The sequence below is a fragment of the Dermacentor andersoni genome, chromosome 2 (assembly GCF_023375885.2).
Source record: "Dermacentor andersoni chromosome 2, qqDerAnde1_hic_scaffold, whole genome shotgun sequence".
Taxonomy (NCBI): domain Eukaryota; kingdom Metazoa; phylum Arthropoda; class Arachnida; order Ixodida; family Ixodidae; genus Dermacentor; species Dermacentor andersoni.
This window is the reverse complement of record NC_092815.1, coordinates 221,951,600-221,963,856: the sequence shown is the minus strand read 5'-3', so window position 1 is coordinate 221,963,856 and position 12,257 is coordinate 221,951,600.

Sequence of the window (12,257 nt, the reverse complement as noted above, 5' to 3'; positions counted from 1 at the left end):
GCGGTGCGATTTGCAACAACTGGCTGGTAGCGGCGAGATCGCGACAACGGAGGCCAGCAGCGAAGATATGCGGTTGACTGTATGCTGAGCAGCACAACGACCACCCGGGAGCAGTGCAACGAGCCCTGTGTGATGACTGGTTGCCTGCAGCGGAACGACTGCGCTGAATTCTTGGCTGCGAGGTTTGGTGAGTGCGGGACTTTCTTCTTCTGAGTTTTGCCAGGCTTTTGTTAGTGTAAGAAACAGAGCTGGTAATTGTGGTTGTCGTTGCTGCCGGGTTAGTTTGCGGCAAGACAATAGTAGGCAGTCGAGAAAGCAGCATTCAGAGCAGCCATGGATTTGAAGTCGTTGCGCAAACCGAAATTGCTGGAGCTTGCAAGAGAGTTGGGTCTGGATGTCTCAGACAAACTCAGAAAACCAGAACTGCTAAGGGCTATTCTGGAGTTAGAAGCTGAGGATGACGAGCTGTCGGAATGCCTTGAGACTATTGAGGAGAGGGAGACGGCAAAAGGACAGGAGCGCGAACTTAAAGAGCAAAAAGAGAAACAGGAGCGCGAACGAAAAGAACAGAAAGAAAAAGAAGAGCGCGACCACGCTTTGGAAATGAAGCGTCTCGAGGTAGAGATGGAACGCGCTCGTAATGGAAGTGAGACACACGGTGCAGGAGAACGAGTATCGTTCAAAATGACTGACCTGATGCGGCCGTTTAAGCTTGGAGAGGACATTGGTTTGTTCCTGGTTAACTTTGAGCGAACGTGCGAGAAGCAGGGGTTCTCTCGGGAAACGTGGCCACAGCGCTTGCTCACTTTGTTACCGGCGAGGCGGCCGACGTAGTCGCTCGCTTGAAGAGAGAGGAGGCAGAGGATTTCGACAAAGTGAAATCGAATCTGCTAAAAAAGTACAGGCTGTCAGCGGAGGCTTTCCGTCGGAAGTTTCGGGAAAATGAAAAAGGCAGAAGTGAGTCATATACAGAGTTTGCCTACAGGCTAATGTCAAACATGCAGGAGTGGCTCAATGAAGAGAAAGCGTTTGGTGACCACGAGAAAGTTCTGCAGTGTTTCGGGCTGGAACAGTTCTATAGTCGGTTACCTGAGAACGTGCGGTACTGGGTCTTGGATAGGCCAGACGTTAGTACGGTGGCTAGAGCCGCTGAGCTAGCCGAGGAGTTTGTGACGCGTCGGGCTCGCGGAGCTAAAGACAGTCAAAAGGGTGAATTTGGCTCCAAGTTTGAGAGGCCGAAGTTCACACCCATGAGAGCAAAGGGGAACACACGTAGTGCGGATGCGAGTGAAAGCAGTCCGACCGAACCTAAGGAGACGGCGGCAGCCGAAGCCGAACGCAGAAAGCGGTTCGAGACGAGGCAAGCGCGCGTTTGTTATACGTGCCAGAAGCCGGGTCACTTTTCGGCGCAGTGTCCGGAAACAAAAACAAAAGTCGTGTTTTTGTCATTATGCAGCACTGACGAGAACATGAAGCTTCTCGAGCCTTACATGCGAGACCTCCTCGTGAACGGGAAAGAGTGCCGAGTGCTTCGCGATTCCGCAGCTACAACGGATGTAGTTCACCCCTCTTACGTAGAACCCGATATGTTCACGGGCGAGTGCGCATGGATCAAGCAAGCCGTGGAAGCTCATAGCGTGTGTCTGCCCGTAGCAAAAGTGCTTATTGAAGGACCTTTCGGAGCACTTGAGACGGAGGCGGCAGTGTCATCTATGCTGCCCCCCCAGTACCCGTACCTATTTTCGAACAGGTCCGATCACCTCCTGCGCGAGAAGGGGCTTTTGTTTGGTGAGGCTAGCGTTCCGGCCTTAACCAGATCGAAGGTTCGGGAGCTCACTGCAAAGGCGGTAGTTGCGGGGCCGACGCTGTCGAACAATGAGAAAGGATCAGAGGCGCAGCAAGCTGATATTCAGAGCACGCCCGAACTGAATAAAATTGAGCCTGTAGCGTTGAAGGCACCAGATACTGGAGAGGAAATGCCCGACACGGGAAAGTTAGAAGAGCTATCTGCAGATTTGCTCATCGCGCCTACGTCAGACGGACTTAATAGGTTGCTAAAAGTCAGCCGGTCGGCTTTGATAGCCGAGCAAAAAAAAAAGGATGGCAGCCTAGAAAATATACGCTGCAATGTCAAGGAAGGTATCGCCAAGAAAAATGCTCGTTTTGTGGAAAGAGGTGGGGTCCTGTACCGGAAGTATCTAGACCGCAGGGAAGTGGAGTTCGATCAGCTGATCGTGCCTCAGTGCTACCGTCAGGATCTGTTGCGCTTGTCGCACGGGGGTTCGTGGTCCGGACACCTAGGAGTTAAGAAAACTAAGGACCGTCTCTTGCAAGAGTACTATTGGCCAGGGTGTTTTCGGGACGCAGACCACTTTGTGAGGACATGTGACACCTGTCAGCGGGTGGCCAAACCAGGGGACAAATCGAGGGCGCCGTTGAAGTTGGTACCTATCATTACGGAGCCTTTCAGACGGCTCGTTATTGATACAGTGGGACCTCTGCCGGTAACAACCACGGGGTACAGACACATTTTGACTGTGATCTGCCCAGCGACAAAGTTCCCTGAAGCAGTGCCGCTTAAAGAACTCAGCTCAGTTGAGATAGTCAGTGCACTACTGTCCATATTTGCGCGAGTTGGTTTTCCTGCGGAAATCCAGTCAGATCAGGGCACAGTGTTTACTAGCGCTTTGACGACAGCCTTTCTCGAAAGGTGTGGGGTAAAGCTGTTGCACCGCTCAGTGTACCACCCACAGTCGAATTCCGTTGAGAAGCTCCACTCCGTCATGAAGCGCGTGTTGAGAGCATTGTGGTTTGCACAACAAACTGACTGGGAGCTGTGTCTGCCTGGGGTGATGTTTGCATTGAGGACCGCGCCGCATGCGGATACGGGGTTTTCGCCAGCTGAGCTAGTGTACGGTTGCTCGCTGCGGTCACCGCTTCGCATGCTTCGAGACGGATCACTGCTCTCTCCAATGGCTGCAGACTATCTCTTCCACAAATGGCCGCCTCCTGCGCTGGAGCCTCGCTTTGCAACAATATTCCTTTGAGGTGCGTTACAAAAGGGGGAGTCTCAACGGTAACGCCGATGGCTTAAGTCGAAGCCCCTAACGTAGGAATCAGCCCCAAAGTTGATTGTTACTGATGTTTTTCTTCCCGAGGCAAGATTTTTAACATATTGCTTTTGTTTAGTGTTTTAAAGTGATGACGTGCTTTCTAGTGCAATTTTCCAATTTGTGGACGCGTTCTGAGTGCTGCTAGACTACTGTAAGGAACTAGGCAGTGGTATAAAAGGGGAAAGAGCCTGGCAGGACTTGGTGAGGGTTGTTTCGTGCTTGCTGACTGAGCGGTTGAGTTTCGGCGTAGTTCTAACGCTTGCCGGGAACGAGAACAAAAATGTCAACTCTCCCGAAGTTACTTTGCAGTGTCCTGTGTGAACCTGAACGAGAGAACGAGGCCTTCTCTGTGCGCTGCGCTCAAGAAACGCCGAAGGACGCCCGACTTCGGTTATGAGCATCATCGAGCGATATCCCTCCGGACAGCGGATGCAGTCCCCTGACCATCGGGATCTCCTTCCCCCGGCGGGGCGGTCTGTTACGTTTCGCCTACAACGCGCGGTATAGCCGGCGCGGATGCAACGGACGCCGGGGCTCCATTCAAAGCGGCGGACATTTTGGCCCGTTCAACGCGGCCGTAACGCCTCCTGCCAAGCGCGTCCAGGCATGTTTCAATGCCACGTGTATTCGTGTGTGCGTGTGTGTGTGTGTGTGTGTGTGCATGTTGGTGCCCACGCTTGTCAAAGCGCGGCAGCCGGGGAGAGGAGCTCCCCAAGTGTGAAGCGAGGAGGTCTGACCGGCGCTGGCCCGGCGGATGCGTCACTACACTGTCCCAACGTGTCTCTCAGCCTGTCCGTGCCGCGCATCACGTGCGCCTCTGACGAGGCGTTCCTTCTTCCCCTCGACTCCGAGAGTATAAGAGCAGCTGCTCCCGGACGCCGAGAGAGGCTCCGATTTCTTCTGTCGAGTAACGTGCTCTCCCGTCTCTCCACTTCGGTCGACCTGACCGCCCGCTCTTTTGCGATGCTAGAATAAAGAAGTTGTTCTATTAGCAGTCGACTCATGCTTTGCCAGGACCTTCGGATGCTTCCAGTTGTGCCCCAGGCCGCCAGGCCAACGCTACCCTTGGGGCTTGCGACCCATTTGCAACAACGGGTGTCAGCGCTGAGATTCCAACAACTCGTGCCAGCGGTGCGATTTGCAACAGCAGTCATGGAGGCATTACGGAATCGGGGTGTAGACGAACTGTACGTTAAAATGCTGAAAGATATTTATAGCGGCTCTACAGCCACCGTAGTCCTCCATAGAGAAAGCAACAAAATCCCAATAAAGAAAGGAGTCAGGCAGGGAGATACGATCTCCCCAATGCTATTCACAGCGTGTTTACAGGAGGTATTCGGAGACCTGGATTGGGAAGAATTGGGGATAAGAGTTAATGGAGAATACCTTAGTAACTTGCAATTCGCTGATATTGCCTTGCTTAGTAACTCAGGGGACCAATTGCAATGCATGCTCGCTGACCTGGGGAGGCAAAGCAGAAGGGTGGGTCTAAAAATTACTCTGCAGAAAACTCAAGTAATGCTTAACAGTCTCGGAAGAGAACAGCAGTTTACAATAGGTAGCGAGGCACTGGAAGTGGTCAGGGAATATATCTACTTAGGACAGGTAGTGACTGCAGATCCGGATCATGAGACTGAAATAATCGGAAGAATAAGAATGGGCTGGGGTGCGTTTGGCAAGCATTCTCAGATCATGAACAGCAGGTTACCATTATGCTCAAGAGAAAAGTGTATAACAGCTGTATCTTACCAGTACTCAAATACGGGGCAGAAACCTGGAGGCTTACAAAAATGGTTCTACTTAAATTAGGACGACGCAATGAGCTATGGAAAGAAGAATGGTGGGTGTAACGTTAAGGGATATGAAAAGAGCAGATTGGGTTAGGGAACAAATGCGAGTTAATGACATCTTAGTCGAAATCAAGAAAAAGAAATGGGCATGGGCAGGACATGTAATGAGGAGGGAAGATAACCGATGATCATTAAGGGTTACGGACTGGATTCTAAGAGAAGGGAAGCGTAGCAGGGGGCGGCAGAAAGCTAGGTGGACGGATGAAATTAAGAAGTTTGCAGGAACAAGATGGCCACAATTAGCACATGACCGGGCTAGTTGAAGAAATTTGGGAGAGGACTTTGCCCTGCAGTGGGCGTAGCCAGGCTGATGATGATGATGTACGGCGGCACAGACGACGGTACAAGGCCTGTGTGCTCCATTTCGAAAATCGGCGGGTCCTCGGCCACGATGTGGAGCCTGGCGGCGGAACTCGAGCCTGCTGCCGCATGCCCCCGCTGCGTACCCTTGCGACGGCTACCGTGGCCGCGGGCTTGTGTGGTACCTAGGCTTGAACCAGGCTATTGCTGCTGTCCGCTGTTCGTCCTCCCCCTTCGGCATACCCGTGCGAGGTGCTCAGTTTTCCCGCACGTGAAGCATTGTGCTTGAGAGAACTGGCACTGTGAGGGGGAGTGGGCAGCACCACAGCAACCGCACGCGCTGCCCTTTGTCGCCAACTTGTTTACCGCCGCTTCCGCCGACGGTGAGCCAGTCGCACAGGCAATCTCGCCGGCGTCCTTGGTGGCAGCTTCCATTGCCAGCGCTGCCTTCACGGCGGCCTCCAGCGAAGGGACAGGAATCTCCAGGAGTCGCGTCTGCATTGCAGGGTTGTTGATGCCGCAGATGAAACGGTCCCGGAGCAGCGAGTCCAGCTGGTCCCCGAAAGTGCAGGCACTCGCTAACCCGCTAACCCGGTCCCGGGCAGCAACGAACTGCCCGAGGGTCTCTCCTTCCCAGCGGCTCCGGTTGTTGAAGCGGAACTGCTCCATTAGTGTGGACGGTGCTGGGTTGAAATGAGAGCGCAGTATGGCGAGCAGCTCACCCAGCGTCTTAACATGCGGCGTGGCTGGCTTGAGAAGGTCGAGCAGGAGACTGAAGACGAGAGTCCCGCAGCTGGCCAGCAAAACGTCCCGCTGTTTGGCCTCGGGTGTGTCGTTTGCCCGGAAGAACACGTGGACTTGCTCCTCGTAAACTGGCCAAGCCGACCCATCTCCCTCGAACGGCTCGAGCCTTCCGTACAGCAGCGTGGCGGCAGCAACGGGGGTCGGTGTTTTGCCGCTCGTGGCCGCGTGGGAGAATCCGTGGGTACTCGTCGCCAGTGTCACGATCCGCCCGAGTTCGTGAATGAGGGAGGGCTCGAGGCACCTTCGGTTAGACATAGGCGCTCCACAGCGTGGTGGTGACATAGAATAAAGAACGGTGGTGATGAACGAAGACTGACCGCCGAGCAGCGGTGCTCGTCGGTGTTTGGATGGATGGATGGCGGCTACACCCTTTGCATGGTTGGATGCATGGATGTTATGAGCGTCCCCTTTGGAACGGGGCGGCAAGACAAGTCCTGGAACCATTACCCCTTTCCACATACCTCGGAGGACCTCGTACCTATTGTATCCCCATAGCGCTCTGTGTTTCATTATGGCTGCATTTCTCTTCCCCTTGACTGTTATGGTTTTTTCCTGTGTTTCCATATATCCACTGCCTTCGTTTATCCATATACCAAGGTATTTATATTCTATTACCCGAGGTATTTCTTGGCCCTGTATCTCCACTGTCTGTTCACTGTTTTCATTGAATACCATAACACCTGATTTTCTAACACTAAATTTCAAACCTAAATTGTTGCCTTCCTGTCCACAGATATTAGCCAGACGTTGCAAATCGCTTTGCTTGTTAGCGAGCAACACAATGTCGTCCGCATAAAATAAACCTGGGAGTTGCTGCTCTATTACTGTACCTGCCTGTTTGTATGAGAGATTAAACCCGATATTACTTCCTTCTAGCATTCTCTCCATCCTCACCATGTACATCATAAACAGCAGCGGGGATAAAGGGCACCCCTGCCTCAGTCCCTTGTTGATATAACCTTTCTCCGCGCTCCCCAGCCCTTCCCATTCAACGCAAACGGTATTTTCTAGGTAAATCTCTCTCAAAAGCTGTAGACAATCGTTACCTAAGCCTTCCTCTTGCAGAATATCCCACAAAATGTTGCCGTCTACGTTGTCGTAGGCTCCTGTAATGTCCAAAAAGGCCACATACAACGGTCTGCTTTCTGCTTTTGATATTTCAATACACTGAGTAAGAACAAACAAGTTATCATCCAAACGCCTACCTATTCTAAAGCCATTCTGAAGCTCTCCCAAAATGCCATTATTCCCTGCCCATGCTTGAAGCTTTAATTTGATTGCCTGCATTGCTAGCCTGTATATTACCGATGTAATGGTCAACGGGCTATACGAATCAATTCTGTCTTTCTCCCCCTTACCTTTATAAATTAAATTCATTCTACTTTGTCGCCAACTGTCTGGTATTCGTCGATCTTTTAAAGTTTTTTCCACTGCTTTCACCAGAGCCTCCTTACTTTTTGGTCCCAATTCATTTATCAGCCTAACGGGAACCTCGTCTAGCCCTGTGGCTGTGCGCTTAGGAATTTTCTCTTCCGCGTTCTTGCAGTCTAAATTTGTCAGCACCAGCTCCTTTTCCACTTGGGTCTCTTTCATGCTCTTTTTTTTCTTTAAATACAACCTCGTCCTTGCCTTCGAAAGATTCGGCTGTTACTTTTTGGATGTAATTTATTGCCGCTTCTCCTTCCAGTCTGCTTTCACCTTCGTCTAGGATATGTTGTTGTATTGTTGTTGACTTCCTGCCTAATAATTTTATGTGATTCCAAAATATTCTAGGTGCGGCCTTCTTCCAACCAACGTTCACTTTCACCTTTTAAATTTGCTTGCACCAGTATTTGAACCACATACTTTTTCTCCCGGTATATTTCCCATTTACTGGTTACTTCATCCTGTGGCAACTGCGCCTTCTTTGTCTGCCTGTGCTCTCGAGATGCTTTCTGTCGTTCGGCGATCGCTTCTCGTATCTCCTTGATCCACCAGCTTTTCGCTTTCTTTTTTCCTTTCCAACGAACCATGTCGTTTCTCTTTCCGTATTTCTGTCGTTATTACACTTAGAAGCTCACCATATTCCCACTCCTTACTTGGCCACTTGCCAAGTTCTTCCTCAACTCTAGTGACTATATTTGCTATTTGTTCAGCGTTCAAATTTGGACTGGCCATTGTGCTTTCCTTGCTCCCTTTCCCAACTACATATCCCATTTTCAAAATGATGCGTTTATGGTCACTCCCTATGCTGTTAAACCCTTCCTCATCGATGACCATTTCTCTCAACTTATGAATTTCTTCTGTCATCAGACAGTAATCAATGGTCGATTGCCGGTTTCCGACTTCCCACGTGATCTGTCCTTCACACTTAGCCCCTGTATTCACGATCACGAGGTTATGTTGCTCGCAAAGGCCTAGCATTGACTTCCCGTTATTGTCGGTATAGCCATCTAAATCCTGTATGTGGGCATTCATGTCACCTAATAGGACAATCTCAGCACCATTCCCGAAACCCTTAATATCAGCGCTTATGCATTCCACTAACTCTTTATTCTTCTCTGTGAAATTTTTTCCGGTCCACAAATACGTTACTCCCAGCCAAGTTTCTTTCCCACTCATTGTACCTGATAACCAAAGATGCTCTTGACATTGTGAATTTACTCTTTTCCATTTGGCTCCCTGATGGATGAGCATTCCGACTCCCCCTCCCTTTCTTTCCGACTTAGTTCTGTTGCACCCTTCCCATACATAATTCTCAATAACTGGCGGCTCTTCCGAGTCTCTAAGGTGCGTTTCTGTAACCGCATACACCCCTATTTGTTCTCTATGTAACTGCTCCTCAATCTCTGCCCACTTGTCCTTTCTTCTGCCGCCCTGCATGTTTATGTAGCCTATTGCATGGCGAGCTCTTGTTCTTGCTTTCCTCCTTTTTCTGTTATCGACGTTGATGCTCAGCTGATGTTCCCCTAGGGGACCTTCTTCATTACTACCTACTCTGACCTCCTGAGCGCCCGCGGGCCCCCTAAAAAAGCAACAGCGTGACCCCCAAGTCGCCAGCCCACTTCCCGTGCTAGCCTGTAATTGAAGTGGATCCCATCTCGTTTAAAACCACCACAACTTCTCACTTCCCTGTTTACTTCGACAACCTCGAAGCCTTTCTCTCGGCTCATTTTCCATATTGCCTCATTGGCAGCCATTACGGCTCTTTGTACGTGATTGTCACGCACAGGCACCTCCGGCACCGTGCACACCACGATCTGCACCTGAGAGGATAGCTCGCGCAAGTCGTCCACCCCCTTCGCCAAGCGCTGGGCTAGTCCTGGCCCTTTCCTGTTTAGGACGTCATTTAGCCCACCTGCTACTACGACAAGGTTGCGCACGTGGGCATTTTCCGTGAGCTTTTCTTTTGCTCGCTCCATGACAGAACTCTGTGTCCGCCCTGGAAATGTCCCTACTGCCACTCTTTTGTCGCCTTTCACCCTCCCCACAATTGCTTTTGAGCACCCAGCCATGTTTGAGTCGCCAGCGATAATCATCCTTTCACTCTCTCCTACCTCCCCCTGCTTCCTTTTCCGCGTGATTCAGACGCGACAAAGCATTGCCCCCTGGGCTCCTGCTTTTTCCGCATGGCGGCCTGAAGGTACGTGCCGCTGATTCCAGCTTTCTGTGGCTGCAGCGTTGCCTCACTCGGGGCGTGTTGCGCTGCTTCACTATAGCTACGCCGATTCACCGGCGGCGAGCTGGCGACCGCTTGCTTTGGCTCCCTGCCTCCCACTTCGCCTGTAGGGTCTACCCTACTTTCTGAGTCTTTGCCACCGCTTTGGTGTCCTGACCCGACATTCTGCGCTGCCCGCGTCTCAAGCGCGCCGAGCCGCTTTTTCAGTTCGGCGCTCCTTTCTTTCTTTTCCTAAAGCTCGGCCACAGTCCTAACTGCGTGGCCTGGGCCGCCTCCACCTTGACCAAATTTTCAACTTTCGCCTGCAGTGCTACCCGCTTCTCCTGCTCCTCCCTCAGGTTTGCCTTAAGCTCTTCGAACTTAGCCGCCCAATTCCCTTCCAGTTTTTGGACGGCTTCCCTGACGCCCTCGCACGACCTGCACGTGAAGCTAGACCCCCTCCGCGTCTGCTAAATTCTGGAATTTAGTCTCGTCGAGGAAGCACCATCGCAGGCACTCGTCGCACTGCACTTGCTCCCCGTCCCCCTCGGCCTTCATGTTCTTCGATTTCATCGCTAGGGCTACGTCCCTAGGCCCAACGAGCAAGTTCGCCAAATCACTCACGCAAAGCCGACCTCGACCGCTATCCCAAACAAAAATAAAGAATTATCACTCCCTACTCCATGTAAGAATCCGAAGAGCTAGCTGAAAGAATTAAAAAAGCCTATCAAATAGGTGCCTCCTACCATCTAGGCCTAACGGGGGAGCCGCGAGACCTAGACAAGGCCGGTACGTTTACTACTCCTACCAAGAATTCAAAATTTGCGCCCCTACTCCATGCAAAAGAAAACACTTCAAAACACTAGCTAATAAAGATAAACGAGTACTTAGCTACGAACGAAGTCGCTGAAGCCTCGTACACAGGAGCGTCCGCGAGCTACGACCAACCACGACCAACCAATGGGTAAAGCCCCCCAATGGGCGGCGGCTGGCGCCACCTAGCCTTTTGCTCCCCCTCCTACTTTTTTTTTATTTATATCCCCTTCTCCTTAAACTAGTTTTCACTCCCCTCCTCCCCCCAAAATAAATATCTAAAATAGTATAGAAACCATTAGCCCCCAATTTATGGTATTATATCTCCCTTGACTTCCTCCACCAATCCTCTAGCCTCCCCTTCGTTACTGCCAGTCTTTTCTCGTCTATTTAGAGAGCTTTAGAATAGGGGCCCCAAACGTTTTGGGGCCCCAAAGAAATAGCGTCGAAGCCACTGCGCATGCGCGAGACGCAAACTGCGTTTGGGTTTTGCGTTGGGAACGCTATTTCACCGATTTAGCGGGAGCTCAAATAGCGTTCCCAAAAGCTTTGCGTCAACAAACATGGCGGCACCCATCGAAGCGACGGCTCTAACCTAGCACCAAACTGGGTTCGATTCGCGGTAATGCGTGAAGTTCGCAAGCTAGGAGAAGTGACTGCAGTTATCGCTTTCTCTCAACTAGCGTGTGTTATCAAGATTGATTCATTAGACGCCGCTGATTCCGAATTCGAGTGTGGATTTTATGGCTCGTAGGCCTAACACGGCTAAGCTTGGCTGGTGAAGGCACGTAAAGGTGGTTTTGTTGCTGCAAACTAAGCACAACTAATTGTTTGCTGCTTGAAGAATAACCTCTAAATTGTAATTAAACGCGAATACACGCAAGTCAAAATCACTATTCATATCATAAGATGGTATATTTTATTTAATTATTTTTAATCATTTTTTTTAGACGCCGTAGTGGCGCTGTCAGCGCAAGACGCTATCTGCAAACGCAAAGCCCTATTCTAAAACTCTTCACTCCTGCGTGCCCCAATGCTAACACCCGCAAAGCTCTTTGGGGCCCCAAAATATTGGGGCCCCTATTCTAAAACTCCCTTTTGTCCTCGTTCGCCGGGAAAACCTAGTGCCCCTTCCATATCTGCCACCGTTCCCTCAACCAGAGTCGGGCGAAGGCCTGTGCATCTCAGCACTATATGCTCTGTGGTCTCAGTTTCGGCTCCGCTAGCTGTGCATAAAAGGTCCAGTTCTTCAAATTTAGCCCTGTATGTTTTCGTTCTCAAACCTCCGTCCTAGCTTCGAATAATAGTGAGCTGCCCCGCGAGTTGTCAAATAAGAGTTCTCTCTTTATCTCCTGTTTTTGTGTCCTATACACAGCTAGCGCTGGCTTTCCGAGCATTTTCTTCCCACATTTTTCTTTCAGTCTCCTTCACCTCCTTTCCCACACTAGAACCACGCTGGACCCCCTCCCTCGGCTGTAGGTATCTAATCCTCAGCTTCCTAGTTCTGAGTGTCCACTTTGTGTTCAAACTTTTCATGTATAGATATCTGTATACTTTTCCCGCCCACCTTACTTCCCCCAGTGCTGCGAGTCTCTGTTCATATTTTAGCTTACTTATTGCCTCTCTACCTTCGAATGACGTCCATCCCATGTCCCCCTGCACTCCCTCATTAGGGGTGTTCCCGTGTGCTCCTAAGGCCAACCTGCCTACACTTCTCTGTCTCGTTTCCATGCATGCCTG